The sequence below is a fragment of the Ranitomeya imitator genome, chromosome 1 (genome assembly GCF_032444005.1).
Source record: "Ranitomeya imitator isolate aRanImi1 chromosome 1, aRanImi1.pri, whole genome shotgun sequence".
Classification (NCBI taxonomy): Eukaryota; Metazoa; Chordata; class Amphibia; order Anura; family Dendrobatidae; genus Ranitomeya; species Ranitomeya imitator.
Genome location: NC_091282.1, coordinates 281,503,441 through 281,517,650, shown reverse-complemented (window position 1 = coordinate 281,517,650; position 14,210 = coordinate 281,503,441).

The window sequence follows — 14,210 nt, the reverse complement described above, 5'->3', positions numbered from 1 at the left end:
GCCCTCAACCGACCCCAGATCACGAAAAATGGAGATGCTACGAGTATCTGAAAATGGCGCAATTTTTTTTTTGTTTTTTAGCAAAGTTTGGAATTTTTTTTCACCACTTAGATAAAAAATAACCTAGTCATGTTAGGTGTCTACGAACTCATACTGACCTGGAGAATCATAATGTCAAGTCAGTTTTAGCATTTAGTGAACCTAGCAAAAAAGCCAAACAAAAAACAAGTGTGGGACTGCACTTTTTTTGCAATTTCACCGCACTTTGAATTTTTTTCCCGTTTTCTAGTACACTACATGCTAAAACCAATGATGTCGTTCAAAAGTACAACTCGTCCCGCAAAAAATAAGCCCTCACATGGCCAAATTGACGGAAAAATAAAAAAGTTATGGCTCTGGGAAGGAGGGGAGTGAAAAACGAACATGGAAAAACGAAAAATCCCACGGTCATGAAGGGGTTAAATATCCAAAATATCAAAAGTTGCTTTATTATTATAGAAATAGACCAACAGGTACATGGAAACAAATGGGAACACACATAAGAACACGGCGCGATAAGTGCCCAACGAGAGCTGTGGACGGTATCCGTATAATGTCAGTAATAAAAACAGAGTATATCATGATGTGACCATATATACAGCCATATTTGGCTACCCTGGTAGCAGTTTAAATGGAGTACATACAACAGTATCGTACATATACTAAAGTAGAGACATACCAGAGTATAACGTTCGTCACCGCACCGTTCACCGCAGTCCCCGACGCGCGTTTCGGTTAAGAAACCTTCCTCAGGGAGCATGCCAAAGAACTAAACATACCATCTTATATAGTGCGGATATAGGCCGCAAAGCGAAACCGGAAGTCGATTGCTGTTGTAATACATTACAAGGCACCAATGGCGTAAAACCGGAACTAGTGGGGCGTCACTACTATGTCGCCATAACAACGATAACGCCGTGGTACTACATGCAAAACATAAAACCGGAGAAACCGGAACTGGTAAAGCATTGCCGCAGCGTCGCCGGAGCATCGCTCAAGCGTCGCCATAGCAAAAAAAACCAACTCACCACGAATCACCGCCGGGGGAGATCGCAAACACCCACACGGCGCACAAAAACCGGAAACGCTAGAGCGTCACCAAGAAGGCGGCCACAGCGTCCAGGTACGCCGCCACTCGAACAGCTGATGCCGGAACACATGGGGCCCCATGTGACCGAGCAACAGACTGACAAGAGGCGGAGTCCCGGCGCCAAAAACGGAAAAATAAGCCGCATAGCAACCGCAGCAAAACAAGTAACCACAAGATGGATGTAAGACAAGAAGGAAAACAATAAGAATGAAAGAAACTAAGGAGAATAAAAATTAAAACCAAAATCCAAATGGGGGTATAGCGTATAACTATATGAATATATAACTTATTCGAATAGGATCTTATTACAAATATACCTAAACACAAAAAGAGAGGACAGAGACAGGTAACAGGACTGAACACAGATGTGCAACTATCCCGAGGGGAATACAGCTATATTATAAACAGTAATCAATTAACCAAAACTGCATATATCCAAAGGCATAAATAAGAAAAAACAATGTATGGAGTATCACAGTAATACTATATATATAGATAAAGTCCAGACATACAAATAATCTCGAATACAAAATAGCAGCCATGATTCCAGATGAAAAAGCAGCTCCAGTAGATTCACATAGTCCCCCGTATGTCCGATGACATCATCCTCACAGAAAGTGTGCCAACGATCGCCAACCCACATAAGGCATATGGATACTAAAAATGAAAAACGCATATTAAAACCACATAAAAGAACCAAATGCAGTATTACAAACATGTTAGGTGCACAGGGGCGGGGCGACTACAGAAAAGGAGCAAAGGGAAGATTCTCATTCAATCCATACGGTCTTTAACGTCCATATCCAGCGTGACTCCATCATACCCAGCCGTTTAGACAGTTGACCCCCCCGGATATTGATCCGGAGGGCATCGATACCACGAACCCGCAATAGCGAACCATCACAGGCGTGAAACAGCTTGAAATGTCTAGGTAACGTCTTGAGGGTGGAAGTGTCCACCTGCGCAGATGCCGCCCGAATGCCCAAGACGTGCTCCCTCACACGGACCTTCAGCTGGCGAGTTGTCAGACCAACGTATATAAGGCCACAAGGGCAAGAGGCATAGTATACTACATATCGTGTAGTACACGTAATACGCTGTCTGATGTCGAAAGTTCTTTTGCCACTGGAGTCCGTGAAGGTAGCACATCGATCGACATTGGAACAGGCGATGCACCTGCCGCAGGGGACACAACCACCCCCAACAGTGCCACCGTCCAAAAACGTAGATGGACGTGGTCCTACATAATGTTTCTGTGTAAGATGGTCTCTAAGATTTTTAGAACGACGGAAGGTAATCAACGGTTTATCGGGGAGAAATCTGCTGATTATGGGGTCAACTTTAAGGATGGGCCATGCTTTAGCAAGCGCAGACCTCACCCTACTAGATTGTGAGTTAAAGGTGGTAATAAACCTCACTTGCTCACCCTGACGTCCGGTATCAGATCTGGTCCCATACAGCAGTTGTTGGCGAGAGGTATACTTAGCCCGATGGTACGCTTTTTTAATTACTCTACCACTATACCCCCTTGCTAAAAAGCGTTCCCTTAAGTCTGAGGCTCGTTTCTCGAAGTCTGCATCTGTCGAGCAGATGCGGCGTAATCTCAGAAACTGTCCAATAGGGACAGATCTGATCATATGTGGTGGATGCCCTGACGAAGCGTGAAGGAGCGTATTGGTAGCGGTGGTCTTCCTAAAAATATCTGTCTGAGCCATATCTGCGGCATCTCTGGAGATGGTGACATCCAAAAAGTCTATTCTGTCCGTACTCCATACAAACGTCAGGTGGATGTTATGGTCATTGCTGTTAAGTGTAGCCCGCGCCATTTTTTTTTTCAATTTTTTTAAAATTAAACAGATGTTACGTTTAAGGCCGCATGCTTGCGGCTGCATGTATTTCTATGCATCTGCACGCTCCGGCAGTGCCGGGTATTGATGTGAGAGACTCGTGCGAGTTTCTCACAAATGTGACCTGGCCTAACGCAGATTTTGTGTGTGTGGAAAAGGAGTGGCTAACTGAGCACAGCTGTGAACACAGGGATTTCCAGCATGGCCAATTAACCCATGTTCTGCCAGAAGGAATAAACACAGTTAAAATGAAGAACTGTTTCTTATCAGCGCCGGAGTAGAAGCAATCAGATGCTGAGGTCTTCTGGCTCCACAGTGTTGCGGTAACCCCGTGACATGTGGACTGTGGAAGAGATGTATGTGAAAGAGTGACCATTCATTTCCAACAGATGAGAAAAATTTGTTTGTATGCACAATACTATCAGACATAGGTGCATAAGAGTAGAAAAATGTGTTTTTACACACAGTACTTTCTCAGACATGGGTGACTAAGAGTAGAAAAATTGTTTTTAAGCACAGTACTATTAGAGACAGGGGTGCATACGATTAGAAAAAAAATCTTTTTAACCACAGTACAGTTTCAGAACAGCCTGCTGTTGTTTCCCCTTGGCTGTGCTCAAGTTGGTGGTCCAGGTCTTACTGTGAGAGGATGAGGAGGCGGTGGAGGAAGCGGAGTAGAAGAAGTAGGCAATTTAGGCTGGAGTCACACTAAACAAATGAAAAATCATTCCAAGTCTCCCTGACAAGAGTCGCACAAGTGTAATGCAAATATCATGCGAGTAATGTGAGTACAATCCGATTTTTCACACCTAGCTTCCGATTTACATCCGAATGCAGAGTGATTGCTATCTGATTGCAATGTGATTTTAACATGAGCTTTTACATAGAGCAATTCTCTATGTCATTTACACATCGTTTTCAAAGGAAATTTTCTTCAAAACATATACTCTGAGATGTATTGCGGTGGTCCATTGACTGTGTGCACTAGCCCTCCCACGTTCTCATCCTAAAATGTAAAAAGTGGTTGGGCATTAGTGTACTCAGTCTCTTCAACTTCTGGGGTAGGGTCAGGAGGATGGACCACGAAACCCCAGCCTGCGGAGCAATCAAAAAGCAGAAAAAACTGCTGCAGAACTTGGGGCTCAGACTTGGCTTATCTGCAAGGGAGTGAGGTCCATCTATAAGATAGATAGATAGATAGATAGATAGACAGACAGACAGACAGACAGACAGACAGACAGAGACAGACAGACAGACAGATAGATAGATAGATAGATAGATAGATAGATAGATAGATAGATAGATAGATAGATAGATAGATAGATAGATAGATAGATTAGAAGCCGCCAATTCCTGTGTCAGGTACAGTAATATCACAGAGTGACAGATTAGAATAGATAGAATAGATATATACACATAGGATAGTTAGATATATAGCTGTCAGTGACACACACGTATATATATATATATATATATATATATATATATAATTACATAGATAGAATAAAAGCCGGTATTTCAGCAGCACATCCAGCAATCCTCGGTGGTGGTAGGACATGGACTAGAACATCTTCCACCTCTGTCCCAGCTACCACTATATTTGTGGGTAGTTAGGGATATGTAATGTCCCTGGCTGTGCTTACTGGTCCACATATTGGTGGTTACGTGGACCTTGATACTTATGGCATTGTGCAATGCACACCTAATTTGGTCTGCAACATATGTAGCCACCTCCATCAGAATTTGCCATGTTCTATCTATTAGGGCACTCCTCACAATTAGGTTAAACTGGTAGTCTGGACAGAAAGTTAGGCAGATGCAGACTGAGGGAGAAGCTGGCTGGAGTGAGAGGGAGCCAGATGCAGACTGAGGTCTGTGGGAGAACGAGGGTTCACGGAGCTGGGCCTGCCCCACGTGCGGCAGCATCCTAAGAAAGGACACAAAGGGAATTGCGTTGCTGAGAGTGAGAAACGAAGTCATAGCACAAGGAGAGGAATCCAGAGGGAGTTCTGCCCTGCAATAGGCTGCCTCCCTCTGAGGCGCAGAAGCCGGTAGCCAGAACACTGAGGGAGTAAGGATCTCTATGCTTTACTTTAGAGACTGGCAAGACAGTTAATTCCACGTTGGCTGCCCGACCTTATACCCAGGAGACACGGTGGCAACTTGTGGAGGCTGGGGCGTCGTAGGGTCCCTGTAAAAAGCCTCAGGCCATTAGTCATACGGGTTTGTCCTATCCTATCCATCAGGGGGACAGAGAGAAAGAGACATTACATCTATGATAGTTGTGAGGACCTCACCGAGAAGCTCAGCTGGGAGGAACTACAACACTCAGGCGCTAGAGGAAGGCTACTGATTTCCACCTGGATAAGGGGAACTCTGGATTTGCCTTTGGACTGGCCGGACTCTGCCTGCCCTGTGCTCTGGTGCTCTGGACTGTGGACACTGAAGCCTTCAGTAAAGGTAAAGAGACTGCAACCTTGTGTCCTCATTCTTTACTGCGCCTCACCCCATTCACCATCTACTCTCTGGGAAGCCCTGGGGACATACTTCACCTGTGGGAAGGTATACCATCTAGCTGCCATAACATCACCCCAGCGGACCCCTAAGCAGCGTCGGTCACCCTGACCGAATACCACAGGTGGCGTCATGAACATTATCCCTTTAAAGACCTTTCCCCATTTATTAACAAACGTCCCCTAGGGCCACGGACTGGGTCAGCCACCGTGACATCCCCACTGAGAACCGAAGGACCCGGTACCGAGTACCCCACTGCCCAAAGGGGGGGGGGTGATCCATATCTCATGCTTGGAATTGAGATGCCTTGTCATGCAGGTAGGGCTCTGGTTCGTAAAATGTATGCCTCACTTCAGGCTCTGATGGCACAGCGTGCAAACCACCCATGTTTTGTTGTTAGCATATTGCCTGAAGAAATGTCATGCCAGGAATCTCTTTTGAGCTGGCTTTGGTATGCTCATTTCATCGACGCAGTGGGCAGTATCAGTCAACATACTAGTCAGAGACTGCCCACTGTGCCTTTGCAACCTGCTCACTCTATTAGGTGCTATTCGGGCAGCCTGACCACCTCCTCTTCCTCCGAACTGTGCATGTCACTAGGATGCCATTTGCTCAATGTCGAGTCTAGGACCTCATCATCCCTCACTTCATCTTCCACCCATTCCTCACTCCTACCCACCTTGAAAGTCTACACACTGCAGAAAGATGCTGCAGTTGGTAACTGTGTTTCGGCATACTCTGAGATGTGATGTGGTGGTCTATTGAGTGTGTGCACCAGCCCTTAGTGCATTAGTGCATTTAGTCTCTTCCACATCTGGGGCAGGGTCAGAAGGATGGACCACAAAACTCCAGCCAGCGGAGCCATCAAAATGCAGAAAAGACTGCTGCATGACTTGGAGCTCAGACTGCTTGACTTATTTGCAAGGGTGTGAGGTGGAAGCCGGATGACCATAGTCCTTATGTTTCAACTCTGCACTTTCTGCAGTGGACAGGGTGGATTATAATGTGAACAAACTGAAGGTTCTTTCAGCCATCCAATGAAAAAACGCCTCAACGTGTTCTGGCCTCTTGTAGCAGTACTTGGCTCTACAAAATTATTATTTATTATTATAGTGCCATTTATTCCATGGCGCTTTACATGTAAAAAGGGGTATACATAATTGCAAGTACAGAAATCTTACACAATAAAAGTCACGACTGGTACAGGAGCAGAGAGGACCCTGACCGTGAGGGCTCACAATCTACTATAAATGAGGCAGAAAGTCATGTCACCAGCATGCACCAGAGGATGGTGTTTCATTTGGGCATGTAACAGGCACTGAACAACCACATCCTCTCCTTGCAGCAGCTACACACACCACCCAGCAGCAGCTACACCAGAACAAAAACGAACATGTCCACGTCCTCTATTTGATGCTCCCCTCATTTTTGTAAATGTTTTTTAGACACACTACTTGTGCAGAGTTGGCTGCAGAGTATAATTATTTTTAAGGCACACTACTTGTACAGATACAGCTTCAGAGAATAATTACTTTTTAGGCACACTACTTGTACAGACACAGCAATAGAGTAAATTTACGTTTTAGGCCCAGAAATGGCACAGACACAGCAGCAGAGTAAAATAATCTTTTAGCCACACTATATGCAAAGAGATGGCTGCAGAGTATAATAATTTTTTAGGAATACTACTGATACAGACATGGCTGCAGAGTAAAATTACTTTTTAGGCCCAGCCACAACTTGTACAGACACAGCGGTAAAGTAAAATGAGTTTTTAGTTCTACAAATGGCACAGAGAGAGCGACAGAGTAGAATCATTTATTTTTTAGGCACATTATTCGCAAAGAGATGGCTGCAGAGTATGATTATTTTTTTAGGTACACTACTTGGATAGACATAGCAGGAGAGTAAAACTATTTTTCAGGCACACTACTCATACACTTGTAGCTACAAAGTACACAAAGGCTTAAAGGCACAGTACTCCCACAGGCAGGGGGCAGACTACACACATCGGCTTTTTGGCACAGTACTCCCACAGGCAGGGAGTACAGAGTACACACAGAGGCCTTTTGCCACAGTACTCCTACAGATATGAGTGCAGAATACACACAGCAGATTTTTGGCATAGAACTCCCAATGATGTGGGTACAGAGTACACACAGAGGCTTTTTAGCAGAGTGTGCACCCACAAAGTTTAATACAGTCCCTCACTCCAGCTGCGTTCTTCCCTACACTAATCAGAGCTGTGGCACCAGTAATCTGGCATCACGAACTATACAGGCCTGGTCACATGGTGCATTTGCCAATCGCAGCCATGCCAATACTTCGCATGGCTGTGATGGCTCCGGAAGTGTTGACAGCCTAAAAGTTTGTTGATTGTCTGTGCTACAGCCATTCAAAAAACTTTGTTTAGCATCCGAACCCGAACAGTAAACCAGATATCCGGTAAAAAGTTCATGTTTGGGGTTTGGTAAAGGACACTAGGTGTCCGGTACAAGCCCCAAATTTACAGTTTGGGTTCACTCATCCCTACTCATCACAAGAAGGTAGCATAACAGTTTTGCCCCTTACCAGCATATGACGTACAGCACTGGTCAACACAATCTTTCTTACCTTGAGAGCCCCATTAAGCACGAGAGCCATATAATGCGCTCTTTCCCCCAGTAGTGACACTCAGAGTCCCAGATTATCGATACATCAGAAGGCACCCCGAGATCTTGAGATCTTGCGCCACCCTCTCTTATATGCAGTATAATTATATTCAGGAGTTCCCAATTTACCTGTATTTGGTATTTTCTAATCAAGCATACTTACCCCACTATTGCATCCAATTTCAAGCACCCCTCTAACACCTCTAGCTTACCATATATATCTCCCTAAGCCCAGTATAAGTATCCAGATCGGCCCTTCTGTGAGGGGCTACTCAGAAAACTCACCATCTGGAGACCTTCTCTACATTGCTGTTTGCTAGACCTAGTGATAATGCACCAAAATGGCAGACAGCTGCGAGCTACACATCAATGACCCACAAACCACTTGTGACTCCTGAGTCACAGGTTAGGGACTAGAGATGAGCAGTGTTCGAGTTGAACTGTTTGCCAATTTCAAATTCAAGCTGTTTTGGGTGGTGCTAGAGTCGTTCGACGAACTCGAACAATTTGCTTAAAATTTGGCTGTTCGAGATTCTGTTCGATAACTGTTCGCTCACCAAATGCCTAACTTGATTTTCACATTAAAACTGTTTATCAATGTTAATAGACTGTTTTAGTGTATAGTGTGCGGGGGGAATAGATCTGTGCTGAAATAATGCCGATCTCCTTTTTTTTTTGCCCGCATTTACAGTGGGGGGGTGCAGTCTCTCAGCAGTGCGCGCACACACACAGCAAAGTACATGTTATGCACACAAGCAAGGGCATGTGTCATTGGCTGTGTATGTCACATGTCCTTGCCCAATAACAACCAGCCATTTTCCCCGTTGCCACCATTTCCTCACTGCTGCAGCTTAGTGTTAGACGGCACCGCTGCTGCTGTGGGCGCTATACAGTATAAGAGAATTGTGAATTGCAAGCTAATTTGCAGTTAGATAAAGAGAGATAGGTTTAGGGAGTTGGGACTAGTTGTAATATCAGCCATTTTCAGGGTAGGTTACAACAGTTCATAGCACTTTTTGCCAGGCAAGTCTGTGCCAGTGCTGTGCAAGTGTTTGGCACAGCATTTGGTGTAATCTAGCTCAGCCAATCCTTTTGGGCTAGTAGCATTGTCTGGTAGTCATCTCGGTACCCTGCCTGTGAAGCTAGCTACAACGCCTGTGTATCTAATAAATTTTACTGCATCTAAACCAGTAAATCGTTTTGGGCCTAGTAGCAGTGTCTGCACGTCAGCGGAGTAGCCCGCCTGTGAAGCTAGCTACACCGCCTGTGTATCTAATACATTTTTCTGCATCTAACCCAGTAAATCGTTTTGGGCTTAGTAGCAGTGTCTGCACGTCAGCAGAATAGCCTGCCTGTGAAGCTAGCTACACCGCCTGTGCATCTAATCAATTTTACTGCATCTAACCCAGTAAATCGTTTTGGGCTTAGTAACAGTGTCTGCATGTCAGCGGAGTAGCCCGCCTGTGAAGCTAGCTACACTGCCTGTGTATCTAATAATTTTTTACTGCATCTAACCGAGTAAATCATTTTGGGCCTAGTAGCAGTGTCTGCACGACAGCGGAGTAGCCCGCCTGTGAAGCTAGCTACACCGCCTGTGTATCTAATAATTTTTTACTGCATCTAACCGAGTAAATTATTTGGGGCTTAGTAGCAGTGTCTGCACGACAGCGGAGTAGCCCGCCTGTGAAGCTACCTACACCGCCTGTGTATCTAATAATTTTTTACTGCATCTGTCAACCCACAGTCCGCCAGTCCATGAAGTCAGCAGAGGAGGTGGAGGAGGATCCTAATGATGACAAGGTTAGGTTGCGCCTTCCTGGACAGAGACCGAGTACTGGAAGCGCGTCAACAACTGCATCCTCAACCACAACTGTGCCTATGAACACAAGCCGTGGTGGCTCTTCAGGTCGCATGGGCTCTAAGCCTTGCATAGCCTGGGCATGTTTTGAGATCGCAAAGGATGACCTAACTCGTGTTGTCTGTAAGATTTGTTACCAAAATCTCAGTAGAGGCCAAAAAATTAATAGTTTGAGAACCTCATGCATGAACCGTCACATGGATATGAGGCATAAGTTGCAGTGGGAAGCTCACTGTGCTACAATGCGGCCTAGTGGGCGGGGCCAACCACCATCAAGTGCATCCACGGCCTCTTCATCCTCTGTGACTGTGGGGACAGCAGTCGCACATGGTTTTAGATGCAGACCTTCCACCTCTTTACCCACAACAGCAAGTGTGATTGGCAGGTCATCAGTATACTTGCAAGTGGAAACACATGCTGGTGTTGAGCGCTCTCTGACATCGAGACCACCATATTTTGATCAAGGCAACATAATATCTCCGCCTGCACCTTCCTCACAGACCAGCAGTTTGCCAGGGACACCCTACTCAACCCCGTCTAAGCACGGTAGCCAGCACTCGGTTCCTCAGATGTGGACAAGTAAAAGACCATTTCCTCCTAGCAATGACAAAGCTAAGAGGATGAATTTCATCACCTGCAAGCTGTTGGCTACAGAAATGCTGCCTTTCCGCCTGGTGGACACAGAGGCTTTTCGAGACCTTATGTCCATCGCAGTGCCCCAGTACCAGACGCCCAGTCGCCACTACTTCTCAAAGAAAGCTGTGCCTGCACTACTCTAGCATGTCGCACACAACATCACTGCTTCCTTGAGAAACTCTGTATGTGACAGGGTGCATTTCACCACAGACACTCGGACGAGTAGACATGGACAGGGGCGTTACATGTCGGTGACTGGGCACTTGGTAACTATGGTGACAGCAGGAGAAAGGGCTGCTGTCCAAGTCCTGCTGTCCCCACGAGTTGCGCGTCGATCCTCTGTATCTATAAGTTCCTCCACTGCTTCTGCCTCCTCAATCTCCTCTCGATCCTCCACCTGCACCCAAAGCCTGTCTGGTAATGCCACCCGCGTTCTAACTGCGCAGAAGGAATTCTGCACACCTCCTTACTATGCTGTCCTATGCTTACCTTGAAATGTCTCGGAAATGTGAGTCACACAGCTGAGGAGTTGTGGACAGCTCTAGAGACCGAGTTCCATCAATGGTTGTCGCCACTGAACCTGGAGCCAGGGAAGTCCGTGTGCGACAATGCTGCAAACCTGGGTGCAGCCCATCGTCGGGGCAATGTCACACACGTGCCTTGTATGGTTCATGTTTTGAACCTGGTTGTCAAGCAATTTTTATCCCACTATCCCAGAATAGATGGGCTTCTGCAGAGGGCACGGTCGCTGTGTGCTCACTTCTGCCGTTCGCATTCTGCAGCTCAACGACTTACATCTCTGCAGAAGTCGTTGGGACTGCCAGTTCACCGGCTGAAATGCGATGTGCCCACACGGTGGAATTCAACTCTTGCTATGTTGCAGCGACTGTAGCAGCACCGACGAGCCCTGGTGCAATACGTTATGACATGTAGCCTGGGCCAACGAGATCCAGAGGTGGGGCAAATCACACTGCAGAAATGGTCTCAGATCAGGGACCTATGCACCCTTCTGCACAGTTTTGAAATAGCGACGAAGATGTTTAGTGCTGACGATGCCATTATCAGCATGACTATTCCGGTCATTTACATGCTGGAGCACACCTTAAACAATATTCGGAGTCAGGTGGTGGGACAAGAGGAGGAGGAGGAACAGGAGGAGTCGTATGCAGAAGGGATAATATCTCCAAGGTCCAGACGGTCAGCAGCACCAAGGCAGCTGGCATTGAAGGGTGTGGGAGAGGGATTACCGAGGGGGCATGGTAGCAGCCAAACTGTTGAGGAAGGTGCAGGAGCCAAGGAAGAAGTGGAGGACGAACTGGCACTGGGCATGGAAGACTCATCAGATGAGGGAGACCTTGATCAAATTTCTGTTGTGTGAGGTTGGGGGAAGAGGGCAGAGGAAGGAAGCATGATTCTCACCTCGCCGCCACCAAGACAACAAGGACTTGGTCCTCCTGGATGCGCAAGACACATGAGTACCTTCTTGCTGCACTACGCCTATGCAGCGTCAATAGTAAAAAAATCTAATGTTAAAAATAATCTTAAAAAAAAAATCTTTATATACTTCCGCCGCCTTTCCCGCTCCTGGCTACGCTCCAGTGACCGCTCCATGCAAGCGGCAGGTTCCAGTGGCAAGGATGGTATGGGAGAAGGACCTGCCATGACGTCACGGTCATGTGACCGCGACGTTATCACATGCCCTGCCGCCTGCGCGACAAGGACATACCGATATACTGCGCAATATACTACGTAACTGGGCAATATACTACGTGGCTGGGCAATATACTACATCACTGGGCAATATACTACGTGACTGGGCAATATACTACGTGGCTTGGCAATATACTACGTGGCTGGGCAATGTACTACGTGGCTCTGTGCTGTATACTATGTGGCTGGACAATATACTACGTGGCAGGCAATATACTACGTGACTCGGCAATATACTACGTGACTGGGCAATATATTACGTGACTGGGCAATATACTACGTACCTGGGCAATATACTACGTGGCTGGGCAATATACTACGTGGCTGGGCAATATACTTCGTGGACATGCATATTCTAGAATACCTGATGCGTTAGAATCGGGCCACCATCTGGTAAGTTACATGAAAGGTGAGTTATGGACTTAGGCACAGAATGCTTGACTGCAGTCCAAGGGGAGTCAAATGTAGTGGATTTATTTGACATTGGGAAAATCTGCTGATGTGTTCCCTTCTCAATCCTCATTGTTAGATCACGCGAGCCCTGCCTACAATCATCTCATGCTTCACTCTTGCCGCCTTTAGACATTTCACATATATCCTGAGGAAGACACAGCAACTGCTGCTTTCTCATTTCCTTGTGAGCCCTGTGAGAGACATTGTCGACCAACGCTGAAACGGCATCGGCATCGGCAATAGGTGTCATTATTTTACAAAGGGAAAAAATGTGGGTTGAAAAAGGGTTGACCGAGTAATGGATAACACTTATAGGTCGAAAGTTGAAAATTAATAGTTTATCACAGAAGTAAAGATAATCATTGGTTTTTGCGGCACACAACTACCTATCAACAAATGTCATGAACACTTAAGTCTCACAAAATTAGATTTGGTGGGGAAGAAGCATGATCAGCCAAATATTGTTGGATTTCTGCCATGAAATCTGTATTGATTGTGCATTCTATTTATATTCAATGGAGATGTTATAAGAAAGTGGCCTAGCAGGCCGACTGAAGCATTTATTCTCACATGTGAACTATAGGTATGGTATAACTATGAGCTTGGGACATTCCATCTCCCACAGCAGCCTCTGATTGACGGCTTTTTTATATTAGTGTTGCTACAGGAAAGCTGCCAATCACAGTGGAAGCTAGGGTGAGCACCACAGCTCATAAATAATACCCTCAGAGCACGCATTTGCATAATGCATGCATATGTGCTTTAGTTCTCTGCTTTTCCCAGAAATATGGCACAACTTCATGATTAGCATAGCTTAAAATATTGCATTTTTCCCATACACAGAGTAGCATGAATTAGCAGAATCTATATTTGCTTTGTGCAGCTTTCCTTTAATGTATATTTTAGGTCTCATACTAATGTTTGTTTTTCCTGGATAGAAGACACAACCATTTTAATCTATGGGGCTGTTTACATGTCCGTTTATTTTTTCAGACTGTATGCCTCAAAAAAACACAGAAACAAGTCTGTTTTTTATTAGAGTCAATGATCAAAATCATCAATACAAACCTTATGGGTCTGTGAAAATCACGGACAGCAAATAGATGCCATGTGTGTGCAGTCAACGTGTTGTCCGTTTTACACATTTTTTCCATATGAAATAAAGTTATGAAATGAAGGCACTATATGCACAAATGGAGCAATTTCTGTATACCCACCAGTTGCAACAAGATGTATATATGTTAAGGTGGGCAAGGACTTCCCGACCAATGCAGAATATACAGGTCCTTCTCAAAAAATTAGCATATAGTGTTAAATTTCATTATTTACCATAATGTAATGATTACAATTAAACTTTCATATATTATAGATTTATTATCCACCAACTGAAATTTGTCAGGTCTTTTATTGTT